The following is a 19089-nucleotide window of genomic DNA, read 5'->3' on the forward strand; positions in this document are numbered from 1 at the left end:
CAGTCAGCAGGGCCTTCGTCCCAACGGGTTCATCACCCTCTACAAAGGCCTTATAAAGTCGAAGTTTCTCTATTCGCTACCTCTTGCTAGCATCCGCGTTCCACAGAGAGACCAGCTGGAAAGGTTTCACAGAGTTGCATAACGCCTCTGTTTGGGATTACCCTCCAACTCCCCGAATAGCGGTTGTTCTCTTGCCTCTACTCTCGTAGAGGCAAGAGAACAACCGCTATTCCTCAAGGGAGAGGAGAGCAGCAAAAGGCACCTAATTCGCGTTCATGTAGCGCTATCTACTGATTATCTTCTGATGAATTTCCACTCGAGGTCCTCGTCACATTTCGGCCGAATTGCTGCAGAGTTCACGAATGAGATTGGTGACCCTGGACCTCGGTTCCCCATCCGCCCACCCCACTCGACAGAACCACCTCTCAACGTGCAGGGATCACTCCCCGACGTCCGGGCGAGAAAAGACGTTCATCCAGTTGTAGCACGCACTGCTGTGGCAGTAGCACTTAAGGAGAAGTACGCCAACAGCCTTGAAATATATACAGACGGTTCCGTAAATAAAAGCGCAGGTACGGCAACCGCCGCTTAAATGATTCCATCCATTGGGAAAGAATACGCCTTCCGCATAAACATTGAAACATCGTCCACGACTGTGGAAATGGTCGCTATACTCTTGGCCCTGGAATACCTTAGGACCGCCGAGTGGATGACCGCTGCGGTAATATTAACGGACTCCCGCACGGCCCTGCGCAATTTAGCTAATGCCGGCAAGGGATCGCTGCTCGCTCAAGAAACAGCCCATCTTGCAACGACATTACAAGAACGCGGGTGGACATTAGCATTTCAGTGGGTCCCGGCGCACTCAGGAATTGTGGGTAATGAGCGCGCCGACACCCTAGCCAAGAACGCATACGGTCTGCCCTCACCTAATTACCACCTCCGACCCTTTCATGAAGCGAGACTTCTTATTGCCAGAAATATCAGGAGTTGGCACCCAGACCCACCTACAGCGCGAGGCACACCCCCCATCCCAGACCCTGATTCCAGACTGACAAGGGCAGACGCATCGCTACTCCATCGACTCCGGCAGGGAGTGCGTTTACGAGGCTAGCACTTCATCGCTACGGCCGAGCCGGCCGAGTTGACAGCCCGAAGTGCACAGTGTGTGGGGACCTCGAGGACATCACCCATATACTCCTCATCTGCCCAGAATACGACGCAGCAAGGAAAGTGCTCTTCGCCACTGTCCTAAAAGCAGGAGGACAAACGGCTACAACCACGTGTCTCCTTTTTCCCACTGGTAGCCGGCGGCAATCATGGAGCATTTTCCGTGCCGTGCTAGAGTTTCTCCACCAGACAGAGCTTGCCGAGCGCCTGTGACCCCTGCATGTCTTCTCCCCACACTCCTATCGCGCCCGTCACCCACTCCCCACCCCCTCTCCCCTCTCTCTTCCCAACCTTTAAATCCGCCTGGAACTTTGAACTTGTGATTCCTCTTTAACACCCTATCCCACTTTCAATCCCTCATCCCTTTGTTCATGCGAGTCTTTTCCCCTATTAGGGTGAACAATAGTACGCATGGACATTTACCCCCTTTTCTCGTATCTCAACACTCCCCCCCCCCCCCCCCAAACTAGAAGTTGATCAGGCAGTCAGACATGATGAGTACGCAAGTGAATGGAAACGTGCACGCTTAGGAGACGCATCGGTTAGAGGACAACAGTCTCTGTCGCTGATGAACAACAAAGAGCGAGTGTTTTGTATCCCCAGCCATCACCGAGAAGGATCGCCTGCGCCATCAAACTGTCAAAAAAATATTAGGGATTTCAAGAGGAAAACAGAAGTAACACAAGAAAGTGTCCACGAAACCGCTTTCGATTCCTGGCTCCACCTGATAGAAAACTCAGAATGAAACAGTGTGCACATTCAGAAGGAGATAAAAGAAGCGCTTTTGAACGAACTTGGGAGCCAAAGTTAAGCGAGAAGGAGCTTTGGGGACGTTCAATGTAGGTCACTGCAGCTCACTCAAACCAGCAGGATCTAGCTTCCTTGGCCGAGGGAGTGTTCGCGCTCACTTGAAAGCGTGCATGCACATTTTCATACCAGAACCCCCCAAACCGGCGATTTCCGAAAATGATCCTTTATGACTGTACCGGCTCTTAGCGTCATGATCTTTCGCTTACGCACTTTTTGTAGCTTCAGACAAAAGGCGTACAATCTGGATGATGTCACCAGCAGTTTGCTAGGTTCAATCGTGACGTGCCATTCAAAGCCAACTGGAAGAAACAATGGACAAAAGGACACATAAGGGCGGGCGTGCTTGAGGCGATCAATTTGGCCAATGAGCCATTCGGGGGCAGCGTTTGGCTCGTGCCCGGTTTCCTGTCCTGTGTTTGGTCACTTGCCTCAAGCTTGCAACCGGTTCAGTTCTGCCCTGGTAATTGCTCCGGCGACAAATATTTTCGAAGGTTGAAAAATAAATTTGAAATACTGAGTTCAAGATAATGAGACATGTAATTAAGATAGAGTAGGAAATACTTTAGACGAAATGTATGTGAGAATACCGAAATACTACCGAAAGTATTTTAAATACAGTACCTTAAGTACACTAAGATATGCACAAGTCTGGACTTGATTCAGTATTTATAGCATGAAGAAATAACACCGTTTTAAACTTGAGCTTATTATATTAAAAAGTACAGTTTCTGTACACCTCATTCCCGGCTTTTTAATTCCGATATCTGATACTGTTGTCGATTAAATGCTATATGACAAACTAACAACTAAGGATAAGCGCAACGCCGCGACATCCAAGTATATCATTATAACGGCTCTTTAATTGGACATTACCTTTCCAACTCTATTAAACATAGGAAAGTTATAAGCCGTCAAAAAAAGCGGCAAAAAGGCACGAAGGATGCGGTTGCATCTTAAGGCAATAAAAGCAATTTCGTTTTTTTTTTTTGTTTTTTTTTTACGATTGAACTGGGTTCTAGGCACGTCTCAGGCCACGTTGCCCAAATTTCAGCCGAAACCGGCGCTTGTGTGCGTGCAAATCAATTAAACAGTCGCTGTAAAAATCGTACCGGGATCGACTGGGGCGACGCCCCGAGAGTTGCGAGAGAAGCCAGGAGAAGCGGAGCTCACGTGACCGATACGGGTGTATGTGTAAGCGTTGTATTAATAAGATAGGGGGGGGAGAGTGAGAGGGCCAATAGTGGATGGCACAAAAAAAAGACATCGCCCAACGTGGGGCTCGAACCCACGACCCTGAGATTAAGAGTCTCATGCTCTACCGACTGAGCTAGCCGGGCGGGATAACCGATGCAGGAGAGAGATAGATAACAACTTTAATGTTCCACGAGATGAGAAGACACCTAGTCCTCGTCCCCGGCACGCAGGCCTAGGATACGGGGCCAGGGACCTCCGCGGTTAGAAGCAGGCAAAGAGGTCTTGGCTCTTCGCGGCCTCTTCCGCCAGGCGGATGGCCCGCTGCTGTGGAGCAGGGACCTCGCTCCGCAGCAGGGCTTCCCACGGTTCCCCACAATTTAAATTTGCTTTAGCCCCTGGGGAGCTAGCACATTCCCAGATTATGTGGTCAAGGGTCCCTCTCGCCCCACAGTGCTTGCATTTATCGTGTTGTCTGTCATCGATCCGAACATGGTATGCCCAGACTGGGTTTATGAAGTTCCCAGCTTGCAGGCGCCGCCATGCGACTGCCTCCCTATTGCTTAGACTTTTGTCTGGTGGTGGCACCTGTTTCCTTTGTAATCTATAATTTTCGACAATCTCCGTATAAGTTTGCAGACGCTCGTCTATGTTCCGGCAGTCGGGCGGCTCCGCAGTTACCCGGAAGTAGAGGGCTCGGGCTAACTCGTGGGCCGCTTCGTTGCCAGGAACGGACGTATGTGCGGGGGTCCAAATTAGGCTAATTTTTTCTGTTTAGCTGTCTACCGGTAAGAATCCTTGCCGCTTCCGGCGAGATCCTACCCTTCCCAAAATTCCAGATGGCCGTTTTGCTATCGCTAATAATAAAATTGGCTTTCGTTCCAACGCAAGCGAGCGCTATCGCAACTTCTTCAGCCGTTTCTGCGTTCCGGCTTCTAATGGTGGCGGCCGATACGGGAGCACCTCGGCCGTCAACCACCGAGGCGACCGCCGCACCCGACTTGCCACTTGCCGCGTCCACATACGCAACCGACTTGCTGTCCATTAAATCGAAGCGTCTGATTAGTGCTTCTGCTCTCTTCTCCCTCCTCTCCGTGTTGAAGATGGGATGCATGTGACGAGGGAGGGGGGGAATGATTAGGTTTTCTCGGCAGTCCTGCGGAATGCTTGACTTGACTCGTAGTCCCCTATCTGTTTGTAGGCTTACCATCTCGAGGATAGCTCTGCCCGTGGTTGTTCGGCTAAGTCTTTCGAGCTGCGAAATTCTGACAGCCTCCGCTATTTTGTCCCAGGTATTGTGCACTCCCATAGAGAGGAGCTTCACTGTGGAGGTGCTAATTGGTAAGCCCAGGGCCCTCTTTGTGCATCGTCGGATGAGCGAGTCTAGTTTCCTTCTCTCCTCCGACCTGATGTTTAAGAAAGGCGTGGCATAGCTCACGCGGCTTATTACGTATGCTTGAATCAGTTTAAGCAAGCTTCTTTCCTTCAGGCCTCGTCCTTTCAGCGCGACCCTTTTAAATAGTCCAAGGGCTTGCGTGGCAAATCTTTCTAGCCTTTTGATTGCCCCATCATTATATCCATTCTCCTGAATGAATAGTCCCAAGATTCTGATCTGATCTACCTTTGGAACTGGTTTCTCCTCTACTTTAATGCTAAAATCCCAGCTGCGTTTGCATCGGAGAGACTTTGGGTTATAGACGAATAATTCTGATTTTTGCGGAGAGCATGAGAGGCCTCTATTGGCAGCATAATCCACGACAGTGTCTGTCGCCGCCTGCGAGCGCTCCACAATGCTCGCATCACACCCCTGGTTAATCCAGAGGTTGATGTCGTCCTCGTAAATACTGAAATTCAGCCCCTCTATGCTCCTCAGAGCTGCTGAGAGGCTCCTCATTGCCACGTTGAAAAGGAACGGGGAGAGAACCGAGCCCTGCGGCGTGCCCCTGCTCCCTAACTTTAGTGTGTGTGACTCAATGTCTTGGAACTTTATGCAGGCAGTTCTGTCTGACAAAAAGTCCCTGATGTAGTCGTACGTTCGCGTACCTACCCCGATTTCTTGGAGACCGCTAAGGATCGCTTCGTGTTTAACAATATCAAAAGCCTTTGTCAAGTCCAGACCGAGAATTACTTTGGCGTCTCTAGAACGCGAATCGATTATGTCATGTTTCAGTCGGAGCATCACGTCCTGCGTACTCAAGCCCGGCCGGAAGCCGACCATCTCGCACGCCCACAGGTCGTTTTGCTCCATAAAGCGCGTCAATCTGGTCTGGACTACGCGCTCCATCAATTTCCCCATGCATGAGGTTAGAGTAATTGGTCTTAAATTTTCTAGTCTAGGGGGTTTGCCCGGCTTTGGGATGAAAATTACGTTTCCCAACTTCCACTGCCGAGGCAGGTGGCCTTAAGTCCAAATATCTTGCATGTACTCCGTCAGAGCTCTGACGGAGTCATTGTCCAGGTTTCTTAATATTTTGTTAGTTATCTCGTCAGGGCCCGGGGCCGATTTTGTTTTTAGTCCGAATATTTCTGCCCTGACCTCCGCTTCCGTGATGGGTGCGTCGAGCTCCTCGTTGGGACCTCCGTCGTACTCTAAGAGGGGGGTACTAGCGGTATCACCAATATACATGTTGACTAGTTTGTCCATTAATTCCGCGTCTGTTCCCTCGAACGCGTGCCTGGCTTTTGATAATCCAATTCCTGATTGAGATTTCGAATTGGTCGAATCTAATAGGTGTCTCAGCAGACCCCATGTTTTGGCAAGGCTCATGCCCCATTCCATCTCGTCGCATCGACTGCACCAATTTTGTTCGCACAATTTGATCGCATAATTTTCAATTTCTTTGTAATGTCTAGCAATCTTCCTTCTCAGATTGCGGTTCCATTTTTGCCTCTTCAGTCTGCGCTCCATACCGTGTTTTGCCTCCCACATGTGAAGCAGTTTGCTATCAGCTACTTCAGGGGCATTGTCCCCTTCAAGTGTCTTTGTGGCCTCCCCAACGTGACGCTTGAGGATCTCCGTCCATTTCTCTATGTTTGTGATCCTCCCAGTGGCAGCTTCCTCCCGTTTATCCCTAAATAATTCCCATTCGGTAATCCTCGGTTTACGCGCACAACCCGTCTTCACTCCTTTTTAATGATCGAGGCCAGAATAAAATGGTCGCTGCCGAAATTTTGCTCCGAATTTCGCCACGTCAGGTCTATCACATTTTTGGACAAGGTCAGGTCAGGGGAGGTGTCTGCGCACACGCTGTTACCCACACTGGATGGACTACTAGGGTCGGTGTGTAGTGGGAGTCCCAGGTCATGCGCATCCTCCCATAACTGCCTGCCTTTAGGATCTTGTTTAGCGTAACCCTATTCCGGGTGCGCCGCATTAAAGTCACCGACAATTAGCAAGGGGTTGGTGCCGGCTGCCTTAATCGCTTTGCGGAAGAGGGATGTCACCTTTCTCTGCTTTGGGGGACTATACAAATTTAAGAGGAAGACGCTCGATTCCTCCTTTCGTCCGTAAGTATTTCCAATAGCACTGCCTCAATTTCTTTCGAGTTTATTTCGTGCTCAATAGCTGCAATATTCCTCTTAATCAAAGTTGTGACGCGAGATTTCTCACCCCTGTCACTTCAAAAAGCTTGGTATCCATAGAGTTTTGCTGTTTTGAACGTCTCCTGCAGGGCTATCACAAGCGGTTTCTCATCTAAAAGCGTCAGATATTATGATTATAAGCGCAATTAAATGCAAAGGTGCAAGCGAGCTGGACAAGAATGACGAAAATAATCCCTGGAGAAGGGGAACAAGGGGGACAAAGGACAAACACAAATCTCCAAATACAGCTAGGTGACTGGTGCGCGACCGAAAAAATCCGCCTGGTCCGGGTATTGAACCCGGGACCTCTCCATTACAGGTGGAGCGCTCTACCAACTGAGCTAACCAGGGGTTAGACGTTAGTAGAGCAAACGGGTTTTATCACCTGCCACCAGTCGTACACCAACAAGGGTGAAGCTTGCAATTTAATGTTATGATTATAATGCAATTAAATGCAAAGGTGCAAGCGAGCTGGACAAGAATGACGAAAATAATCCCTGGAGAAGGGGAACAAGGGGGACAAAGGACAAACACAAATCTCCAAACACAGCTAGGTACGCGACCGAAAAAATCCGCCTGGTCCGGGTATTGAACCCGGGACCTCTCCATTACAGGTGGAGCGCTCTACCAACTGAGCTAACCAGGAGTTAGACGTTAGTAGAGCAAACGGGTTTTATCAGCTGCCACCAGTCGTACACCAACAAGGGTGAAGCTTCACCCTTGTGGTGTACGACTGGTGGCAGCTGATAAAACCCGTTTGCTTTGTGGTGTACGACTGGTGGCAGCTGATAAAACCCGTTTGCTCTACTAACGTCTAACCCCTGGTTAGCTCAGTTGGTAGAGCGCTCCACCTGTAATGGAGAGGTCCCGGGTTCAATACCCGGACCAGGCGGATTTTTTCGGTCGCGCACCAGTCACCTAGATGTGTTTGGAGATTTGTGTTTCTCCTTTGTCCCCCTTGTTCCCCTTCTCCAGGGATTATTTTCGTCAGATATTGTTGCACTAACGCCCGCTTGCGTTGGAAGCCGCGACAGTTCCACTGCCAGATTAACGACTCACTTCGTGCGCCTCTGGTCAGTCTGGAGCGGGTCGAATTTTTCCTTAGCTTTTTGTTGCCGTTCTCCGATGGCAACTAATTCTGCCCTTTGCTTTTGAACTTTGAGTTTGACTTATTGCTCCCATAATTTGGGCCATGAAAGAATCGAATTTGGCTTCGATTTTGGCTTCTAATTTTTTCTCCAGTGCCACCAACGAATCAGCGTCTTCCCCTTTGCGTTTCGGTGGAGGCGGTCTAGCCAATTCTAAAATCATATTTTCCTCCTCTGGTGCCGCAGGCTGCGTGGAAGTCGCAGCCCTAGAGGCCGGGGGGGGGGCGGGGGGGGGGGGGGGTTGGTTGCAGTACCAATTTTGGTTGAACTCTGGGGGGAGGGGGGGGGGACCCCGTACACTCCTGCAATCTTGGTTTCTGCAACTCTTGAGTGAGCTTATTAACGACCTCTTTAAGCCCCCCAACCTCTTTCCTTAATTTATCGATCTCCTCGTCCTTCTTATTTTTTTGCCTGGGAAACCTCACTGCCAAAGCTTACACCTTTTCGATCCCTGCTCGGGCTCCGCTTCTTTGTCCACGCGTTCGCCGGGACCCGGGAACTCGATCTCCCCCCGGGTCTGGATCCGGAGTGCGCCCTGGTGCGGGAGCTCGAGCGGTTGCGCTGCTGCTTCCCCCCGGTAGTCTCCCCCAGCCTCGGGAAGGAGTCGCTTCTGGCGCGAAAGTCCTCGTTTCCGCGCCTGACCTTGGAACGACCTCGGAGATTCCCCTCGGTGGTCGCTCCGGCTTGCTGCTTTTTCTGAAGTTGCTGATGCTGTTGCACGTTGATCTTGCGTTCCCATATCTTCTTCTTCACCTCGCAAGGAACACGATAGAGCTCTCTGCATTTTTTGTCACCGAGCGGGTCCTCTCTTGCACAGTTGGCACTTGGACTCGCATAAATGGTTTTGTGGCGGTTTCTCCATGCCACAGCCACGGCATTTCGTATTTCCGGGGTCCGGGCAGACGTCTTTGCGGTGCCCGACCCGGCCGTAGGCGTTACAAACCTCGTACTTCTTGCGGTAGAGTACGCAGCGTTGCGCTACGGGAGTGAGTCGCACCCAGCGCGGTACCTCTCTGTCTTCGAAGAGTATTAAGACTGTCCTCAATATTCTTTCGAGTCTTCGCACACCTAGGACCGGAGGATTCCCGTAGATTTGCAGCCTTTTCAAAATATCTTCGTCCGAGAAGGACAAAGGGACTTCATGAACGACGCCTTTCCCGCAGTCCCTCGGCATAGTGATGTACGTAGTCATTTCTATCTTTTCCCCTTCAAACATGAGGAGCTTCAAGTCGGCGTATTTTCTCTTCCTCTCTGCGCTGACGGTGGCGACGAGAATGGAATGTTGCTTCACGTTCATCAAGATGACGTCCTCCCCGGCCGCGTATTACCCTAAGTATTACATCGGCCAAATACGCACTTCCGTATTTCGTCATACGTGTGAGACCGCCGTGCGGCCTCATGACTATTTTGTCGGCGCCGTCCGGAACTCGGGCAAACTGCCTTTCAACCGACTTTGCCGCCAGCTTCCTCCCTGCGAGCTTTTCGGCGGCTCGCTGCCGTTCCATATGGCGTGCCTCGTTGTCCACTAGGGGGCCGCTTTTCCTTTCTTCTTACTAACGTACCGTTGTCCTGGCACGTTCAACTCTTCCGGATCAATCTCCGTACCTTCCACGGTCTCCACCATGGCTAAATCAGTCTCCGAGCGGAGCCTCAGCCGCCGCCGTCGATTTCTGGCCGGTGGGTCTAAGCTTAGGCTCAGCTCACGACATGGCTCGTCGAACACTTCAGAGCCTCGAAATTCGTGAAAAACAAGGGCCCACCTTGAACAAAAATGATGATAGTCTAGGTGTCCGTTCGTCACGTGCTGTTGATTCCAGTTAAAATTTAAAAAATACCCGGTGTCCAAAATCAGAGGAGCATAAGCGAGACACGTCCACACTCCATACAATCTTTTTCCTCTCATCAACCGATGCGGGACCAAGAAGCGCGACGTCACAAGAGACGCGACAGCGATTGGTCGAAACGAGAGACGTGCCCTCGGTCACGTTTTGGTTCGTAGTTTTAGGAATAATGTTTTTATTTCCGCTTGAATAACCATGAAAAGTATAAATCGGACCGTAGACGATTACTAAACCGTAAATAAAACGGCATACATATTTTTTTCTTTGCTACGCTGGACGTGAAACGGGCAACGACCAACTATGGGCAAACGAAATAAATAATAATTAAAAAAAAAAAAGAAAGAACACAGCGTGGAGCACATTGGAGACGTCGATGTCGGGTTTACTTTGGAAACACGTGCTCGAGAGGACGAAGAAGAAGTGATTCGAAGTCGGTTGCGTTTTTGAGCCTCGCACTTCTGGATCAACATTTTAATATTATAAGACGGCCTGAAACATTCGAGCTTCATTCGAACGTTGCCTACTCCTGTCCACGGTGAGGTCTGCCGCACTAAGGCTTGCCCTGGTGCCCGTGAATCGACCATGGCCATGTCTACTGGGCCAACGCCACCTTCGCCACATTCCAGTCATCGCGCCTCCACTGACCAGTACAGTCTGCCTTCGTCCGTCTGTGGCAGCTCAATCGCTGAATCAGAACAGGACACACCCATGAATAGCGCAGAGGACATCACTCCAGGTCAGCAATGCGCTACAACCTCTTCGCGGCGAGTCATTGTGCCATCCAGTGACATAGAACTCTCCGATTTTGACGACTTGGATTGGACTGATGTCGCCAGGAAAAAGCGAAAAAAGAACAGCCCTAATTCCAGCCCAAGCGCTGAAACAGTCCGCAGTACTGCAGTAGTACCTGAAGGACTTACTGTTATATTTACGCCAGTCCAACAGGACCAAGTTATTACGTCGCTGAGCAGCCTGAGACTCTCCAATACTCTGGCGAAGACGTTCCCGGAATGCATCCTGGAGATCAGGTACAACAGCCGCCTCAATCTCGTTGCCGTGGACGTGAGAAACGGACAGACAACACGAGGATTGCTACGCTGCACAGAGCTCTGCGGAATCAAAGTCAGAGCATACGAACCTCTCCCCAGACACTGCGCCACAGGTGTAATCAAAGATGTGGACACTACGCTGACTGACGAGGAGATCACCAAAAACTTAAGATCTCCTGAAAACAGAGTGGCACGTTTGCGACGGCTAGGTAAAAGTTCGGCAATTAAGATCTCTTTCTGCGGATCTTCGCTGCCGAGCTTCGTCTACCTTGGTCTTGTTCGGCATCCAGTTACTCCATTCCAAGAGAAACCTGTCCAGTGCCGCAAGTGCTGCCGCTACGGACACCGTGAGGCCTCCTGCAAGCATAGTCCCGTGTGCAAGCGCTGCGGTAACACGCACGAGGACAGGGACTGCTGCACTGCTCAAGAGAAGTGCGTAAACTGCGGAGCCGCTCACTCTGCTACATCAACATCCTGTTCTAAATGGCAGCAAGAAAAAAAGACGAGGAATTATGCCAAGGAACATGCAGTCGATTATTATAGTGCCAAAGCTGCAGTCCAAGCATCCGACTGGCCCGAGTTGCCCAGAAAAAGTGAAGGGTCTTCTTCAGCAACGCAAGACACCTTGACCAGCAAAACTGAAAACCAGCGGCCTGAGAGACCGACCTATGCTACACTAATCAAGCTTCCCAGAAAGGACAAACCAAAGGCACCTCTGACTAAAGAAGGGCCCAGTTCAAACGGAGCAAATCCACTCGAGGATCCGAAAACTACAGGGAGCGCGCCCACCGATCCAAGACAGCGCAGAACAACAAAACGGAGGACTCTGTCCGTTTCAACAGACACAGCTCCAAGCAAGGGGTGGGTCTTGAACCTTCAAGCAGCAGCAAACTTCGCCTGCAGGTTCTTGGAATCTGTTGATGCAGAATGGGCCCGTAGCATTCTTACACTTCTTCAACTGGCCCTTCCCCTTATTCGATCCTTGTAAATGGCGACCTGTAGTACCCCTGCATCCACCACACCACGGTCTTCTTCAGACCTCACGGTATGGCAGTGGAATTGCCGAAGCTTCCGAAAAAAACGCTGCAGTCTCATCCAGTATATCAAATCGCACACTCCCCCACCCGACATCATCTTTCTACAAGAGCCTCGTACCCTTCCTAATCTTCCTGGATATGTCACATATGTGGCACATAATGATCCTGATAAAGGCCACCTTGTGGCAACCCTAGTCAAGCGCGTTCATACCGCCGTCGACTTAACCTTCGACAGCCAGGCCGTTCCACATATATTACTTGAACTCCTTCCTGCAAATCCACGCACGCGTAACACCCAATCCCTCCGTCTACTCAATATCTACAGCCTCCCTCAAGATCGTCATGCACGGTTTGACAAGTTGTTTGAAGCCGCACGCTGCAAGGGCTGCGCCACATTCATTGGAGGCGATTTTAACGCTCCACATCCAACTTGGGGTTACCCTCGCGACACACCTAAAGGCCGAAAGCTCCACACTCTGATACAACAACAGAATCTCACTTTACTTACTGATTCATCGACACCCACACGTCTTGGAACCAGCATTGCACGAGACACGTGACCAGACCTTACCATGTACCGTGGCACTAAACCCTGCACCTGGCAGAACCTTGAGGAACAGCTCGGCAGTGACCATTCGATTCTTGAAACCCGTATCCACACTAAAGACTTCTCAGGGGAAGCACGCCACATTCGTATCACAGACTGGCCTGCCTTTCGCGCATCGTCCTCCTCTTATACCTCCTCCGACACACTCACCGATTGGGTGCAGGCACTGCAAACCCGGCTAAACCGACACACGCGCATCCTTACTACCACTCCAGATGCACCGGATATAGACTCCCACCTACTCCATCTGTGGGAAGCACGTCGTAGCCTAACCAAACGGTGGCGACGTCAACGCCGCAACAAGAAGCTAAAACTACGTATTGCCCAACTTACTGTTGATGCTGCAGACTATGCTGCCAACCTTACAGGTGAAAACTGGCACGCGCTATGTGACAATCTCAATGGCACGCTCGGTACCGCACGAACGTGGTCCCTACTCCGTCACCTCATACAGCCCGGTCAAGCCAAATCGGACAGGGCCAAGGGCATTCATAAACTTCTACGCGCCACTAACCTAACAGACGCTCAATGCCTCACTCAGCTACGACAACGCTACCTTCCCCCTCCTGACGCTCCACGTTACGCGGACTACATGGGTCCCCCCAACACACTCTCTTATCTTAACGCACCGATCGCAGCAATGGAGATTCGCGCTGCACTGACCGACATACGCCGCAACACATCCCCTGGTCCTGACCAGATCCGCTACTCTCTTCTCTACAACCTCTCTGATTCGGACACCACGCAGCTTACTACCTACTTGAACGAGGTGTGGGAGTCGGGTACCCTTCCCAAGGAGTGGAAGGAAGCAACAGTGGTTTTGATTCCCAAGCCTGGCAAACCCCTCTCCTTGGAGAACTTGCGCCCGATTTCTCTTACCTCGTGTCTAAGCAAACTGCTTGAGAAGGTTGTACAGCTTCGCCTCCACAAATTTCTTGCGGACACATCAGCTCTTCCTGACACCCTTTATGGCTACCGTAGTGGCATTTCTACCCAGGACGTACTGCTCCGTCTCCAACATGATGTTTTAGACTCGCCGAGCACTGCCCAATATCGCGCCGTCCTTGCCGCAGATCTTAAAGGGGCTTTCGACAACCTCTCCCACGACCTGGTCCTTGAACAGTTGGCTACCACAGGCTGCGGAGTGAAAGTGTACAATTACGTCCGTAATTTCCTCCGTGACCGATCTGCCAGCCTCGTCCTTGGTCATCTTCGCTCTCCTTCCGCGCCAGTGGCAAACCGTGGCACACCGCAAGGCTCTGTACTTTCTCCGCTCCTGTTTAACCTTGCCATGCGAGGTCTTCCTCCCCTTCTGGATCAGATCTCGGATGTCAGACATGCAATTTATGCATATGACATTACTGTCTGGGTAACGAAAGGCTCCCTCGGACACATAGAGACTCAGCTACAAGAAGCCGCTACTACCATCGAGCATTACGCCCGGCGTGGAGGCCTCACCTGTTCCCCCACGAAGTCAGAATTACTAATCGTGACCAAACACTCTCGCGGACAGACCGACCTCCCCATTACCATCACATTAGACGACAAACCCGTCCTGCGTAAATCGGCCATACGGGTGCTTGGCTTTGTGTTACAATCCAACGCTAAAGCAACTCAAACCCTCCATCAACTCACCACCCAGTGCAACCAAATTATGCACATGCTTTGTCGCGTCTCAAATCGTCGACATGGCCTTAAAGAGGCGGATGCCCTACGCCTTGTCCAGGCCTTGATACACACTCGCTTAACCTACCACCTTCCTTACCACAACCTCACCCAGACCGAACACACTCGTATGTCTGTATTGCTGCGGAAGGCGCAGAAACTTGCTCTCGGCCTCCCTGCTCGCACAGCCACCGTTTGCCTCGAGAGGCTTGGGGTGACCAACACTCTGGAGGAGCTCATGGAAGCTCATCGGGCTGCCCAGTTGACGCGCTTGCGCTGCACGGCTCAGGGGCGGGCACTCCTTGCCACCCTTGGTTTTCCACCCTGTCCCGCTACCCTCGCAGCTGAGGGTCTCTCCCCCGCTGCGCGTGCCAGACTCACTGTGGCTCCCATCCCCCGTCATATGAATCCTACCCGCCACTCGGCTCGGCGCGACCATCGCTCGCGCTACCTCCGACGCGCGTATCCGGTGGGTTGCGATACCGTTCGTGCCCTCTTCACGGACGCCAGCCAACAGGGTGTGCGCGGGGGTATTACAGTTGTCGTGGTACCGACGTCTCCATCCTGGAAGAACGAGCGGTCGCCAGGGCAATACTTTCTACCTCCTTTCTCTCCTCCTCCATGCCCACTCACATTCTCACTGATTCGCAGACGGCCTGTCGGCACTTCCTATATAACACGTTACGTCCTTCCACTGCATCTTTACTCGACCCGTTCCTATCCTCCACCTCCCACAATTTCCGGCTGATATGGGTGCCTGGGCACGCAGCCGTCCCCGGTAATGAGCGCGCTCATGCGCTCGCCCGAGACCTCTCACACCGGGCGCCAGGGGAAGACTTTGTCAGCATCCAACCAGCCCCTTACTCCTACAGCACTCACCTTGCAGAGCTACGCCTCGCTCGGCAGCATTATCCGCCTCCTCACCCTTCCCTTACTCGCACTGCAGAGACGCCGTCATATGGCGACAACTGCAAACTAACACTTTCCCGACCCCCCTCTTCTACTCTTACCTGCACCCGTCACTCAGCCCGCCTCAGTGCCCGCACTGCGGCGACCGTCCCAACCTTTTTCACATGGTCTGGCAGTGCCAGCTCATTCCCGCCGTCCCACCCAATTCCAATCCCACCCCCACCTCCTGGGAGGAGCGGCTGACCGATGACACGGCCACTGGCCAGCAATCGCTGGTGGACCGCGCCAAGGCGGTCGCCGCCACATATGGGGCCCCGGACTAGGGGCTCCACCCGAGAGTTTATCACACGTCGCTACAATAAAAGTTTATTCACTCACTCACGGTGCTCGAAGGATCGTGCAAAGTGGTAGTAATGCCAAATGTGTGCGCCGTAGGTGGCTGTTCAAATATTCGACTGAAGACCAGTAATCGTTCTTGTTCTTTGACGACGAAATGAGTGCACGTCCGACTCTGGTGAAAGCAAAAAATGGTGCTGTTTATTTTCTCCTTTTGGAGCGTCCCCCGCGGAGGAACCAGTTCCCGGGTCGCTGCCGCTTTCCCTTCGGCATTTCCCCCGCATCCAGAGAGAGACAGGGCCTGTACTTCGGCAGCGCGCCGCTCATGTCTCGCCCGTGCGAATGTTGCTCACAGCTTTGCTGCTCGGAGCTACCGGACCGCTCGATGTCGGCTGGGTGGTCACCATCGGCCTCGGGCGATAGCGAAGAACGCCATACACGTACTCCCGTTCCGTTGGTGTTAGGTCATTGAACGGAAGCCCGAACCGAACTCGCTCGCGACAGCGGCATTGTCGTCCATGTTGACAGCAGTGCTGCCAGATGGAGGAAAAAAAAGTCAGCAGATTGATCCCCAAAAAGTCAGTATATTTGCACCAAATTCAGTAGATTCTACGAAACATGTGTTTTGCCAAGTTTTGCTATTTCCATTACTACACACTTCGAAGAAATAGTATAGAGTAACAAATAACATGTTAATAAACCCCAAAAAATGAAATTAAAAAAAGAACAAGACCGGTTCTCGAGTATTTTTTTTTTATGAAGGACAAATTAAAGTGGCACCATAAATGTTTTTTTTTTTTTTTTAATCAATATTGACTAGTGTTGGCTATTTCGAGGATTATTCTTTGAAATCGAGACTGAGCCACTTTTGATCAACAGATGAAGACGATCTTCCAAACCTGCCACGACGACCCGACGTCCGGACACCTTGGTTACAGCCGGACACTAGCCCGTATTCGTGAAAAGTATTACTGGCCCAAGGTACGCCAAACCGCCGTTGCGAAGCACCGCATCGTTACCGAGGACGACGCGCGCCCTGTGCATCGATCGCCGTACAGAGTCTCCGTTAAAGAAAGGGAGGTAATCCAGGAGCAAGTTCAAGAGATGCTGAGAGACGACATAATCCAACCTTCAAATAGTCCGTGGGCCTCTCCGGTCGTGCTGGTTTAGAAGAAGGACGGAACGCTTAGGTTCTGCGTAGACTACCGGCAGCTGAACGCCGTGACGAAGAAATACGTCTACCCAGCACCTCCACCAAAATGTCACGGGTGGTGACCAAAAAGAACAGAAAATAAACAGGAAGAAATAAACGTTTAATGTGGCGAACTTGTGCCAAAAATAAAAGAGTACAAGAGATAATAACAAAGCGTCGCGGGCGTCGAAGTCGGCGAAACCGCAAGATCGAGCTCGCTACGCTCGAACCTTCTCCGCCGAATCTTCGAGATAGTGACCTACTCTAGATAAGACGCCGCTCGCGACCTCGTCGAGTCAGTCTCGCCCCAGCGCTCGATCTTGCGGTGCGACATCCACCTGTCGCAATTTTTGAAACGAAACCAAAACAACACAAGACGGCAAGTGCGCGCGTACATGTCCAATGGAAGTCCTCTGCAAGCTGCCATCTTTCGTTACTTGGCTGTGGAAGGTTTTTGAAGCAACGCTGTTGGCGCGGAGTTCAGGCTACGCGTCGTCTGCTACGGACTTCTTTCTTTTTCGCCTGACCCAAAGTTTGCGTTCAAACGTAGAGAAACTTCATTCGTTAGCTTTTTAAGTCACCGAGGAATAAGATTATATCATTTTCTTGCCACAGCCAGCCAAATGAAAGTAAATAACTGAAATTTGGATGTCGATGTCATGCATTCCGCCGGGCGAATGAATGAAAATGGCGGCCCTATCCGCTCAACTCGGAGCAGCCGAGAGTTCAGGCGTATGCGCTCATGCCTCTCGCTCTGCGGCGCGGGCTGATTGGCTCACTCGAGAGACGGATGTTTCGCCGAGATCATAGACCGGCCAAACTCTCTCCATATAACGCTCTGGCCCGGATGTCACCGTCGAACCTGCCAAACTTGCTCTGGGACGCCCTTTTCGGAGGTCGATACGGGGTAGAGCAAGATGGCAGAGTAGTAGTTTGACGCCTCTGACGTCATGCCGGGTTTTCGTCACAATAGAGCTATTTGTACCTATCTTGTTACCTTGACATCTTCACCCTTTCACTTCGCGCAGTCCTCTGGAGTGTGCTGCTCGTTCCCCCGAAGTCAACACAACTGTCATAGTTAGTAAAAGACGGCCCGTCGGCCCGTCGGCCCGTCGTTTGCAAAGCGTCCGTAGATGGAAACAAACCTTCGCGGCGTTTTTCGCGGCCTCGGAGATGCAGGAGCGAGCCGACGTTAAAAGTTTCAACTACGAGAGTGTCAACAAGAGCCACATGAATACCTGTGCACACTTGGAGCAGACGCGCGCGTTTGATCGAAGTGCCTCGGGACCGATCTTTTACGATAACCACTCGATACTGACGTGACACTCGGCAAAGAAGGGTGGGACCGGCATTGCGTGTCAGAGTAAAAATGGCAGACTAATAACAAAGTGTACGTACATACCGTGTTGCGAAGGTAATCCATACGACGTTTATTTGAGCTCCATATTACACATAACAAGGAGATAGAATCGAGTAGTCCCTTTTCGACGACAGCGTTTGTCACCGCTGCCTCGGAAAACAAGGAGATGACAAGGGGAAAATATTAATTTCAACCTAAAGTTGAGGTCAGCGATCAAATTATCATACGGGAATGGTTCAGAAGGGTCGCGCGGGTGCGTATTCCATTCAGCAAGCCAGCCGGTCGTGGGGAGGGTCTTGGCCAATGACAGTCGGAGCAACGCCGCGCCGAGTTGGAGAGCCTGCGAGGTATAAATTCTGCCGAGCTCGCTCGGTCGGTGTCATCGTTGCCGTTGTAGCTTCTCCCGGGTGTGTGTGGATCCTGCGTTCGTCTTCGTCATGGCCGGTTTCGAGTACTCCCTTCTTCTTTTCTTGCAGCTTGAAATCGGGACCCGCGAGAAGAGTACGTAGAAAAATAGATGTCCGTTGGTCGTCGCGACGCTGTTGGTCATGTTGATTTGATCGTAGAAAGACGACTCCGGAGCTGTTGTCATACGTTACATTTTTGGCCTCTGTTCTTTTGCGCATGGCACTGCAACAATAACACACCGAAACCGCCGTCTCCCCCCGCCCCAACACTGGACTGACTGGACACAAACAACCCGCAACAAACTCTCCGCAAAACGTGAAAAAAAAGTTATATATTTATTTTTCCTTGTTTTTCTGTTTCCGGCAGTGACGTCACGGACGTCACTGCCCCGTATCGACCTCCGAAAAAGGCGTCCCACCTGCTCTGGGTGAATAGATAGATGAATACACGGCTACGTCACTCGAATAGGACGGGCTTCTGGGCCATCTCGCCAGTGCTTCGTTTTTAATTCTGAAACGATACGAGTTTCCTTTGATGGGCGACTCTGCGAACTGAAGGGGCCAGATAATAAATTTTTATTATGTTTACTAAAAAAAGTCAGGGGATTTTCTTGTTTTTCAGTGAATCAGTAGACCCGGAACGAAATCAGTAGATCTTTTGATAAATCAGTAGACCTGGCAGCACTGGTTGACAGATCCGACGAAACGATCGCGCCACCGCGGTGCTATAACCCACCGCGGTAACCAGAGTCTCGATCTCCTAAATACTACCGATACCTACTATT

The 19089-nt window shown here is 51.3% G+C and overlaps 1 protein-coding gene and 1 non-coding gene across 2 annotated transcripts in view; one reads left to right on the forward strand and one right to left on the reverse strand.

The window, feature by feature from the left end:
- LOC8033199 (transcription factor SUM-1) overlaps nucleotides 1–19089 on the forward strand; it is a 305941-nt gene that overhangs the window by 284945 nt on the left and 1907 nt on the right. The window lies entirely within an intron of this gene.
- Nucleotides 3245–3317, reverse strand: Trnak-cuu. Its single transcript has one exon. It is a non-coding gene; the product is annotated as a tRNA-Lys (tRNA).

The sequence above is a fragment of the Ixodes scapularis genome, unplaced genomic scaffold (assembly GCF_016920785.2).
Source record: "Ixodes scapularis isolate PalLabHiFi unplaced genomic scaffold, ASM1692078v2 PGA_scaffold4__175_contigs__length_147842914, whole genome shotgun sequence".
NCBI classification, from domain to species: Eukaryota; Metazoa; Arthropoda; class Arachnida; order Ixodida; family Ixodidae; genus Ixodes; species Ixodes scapularis.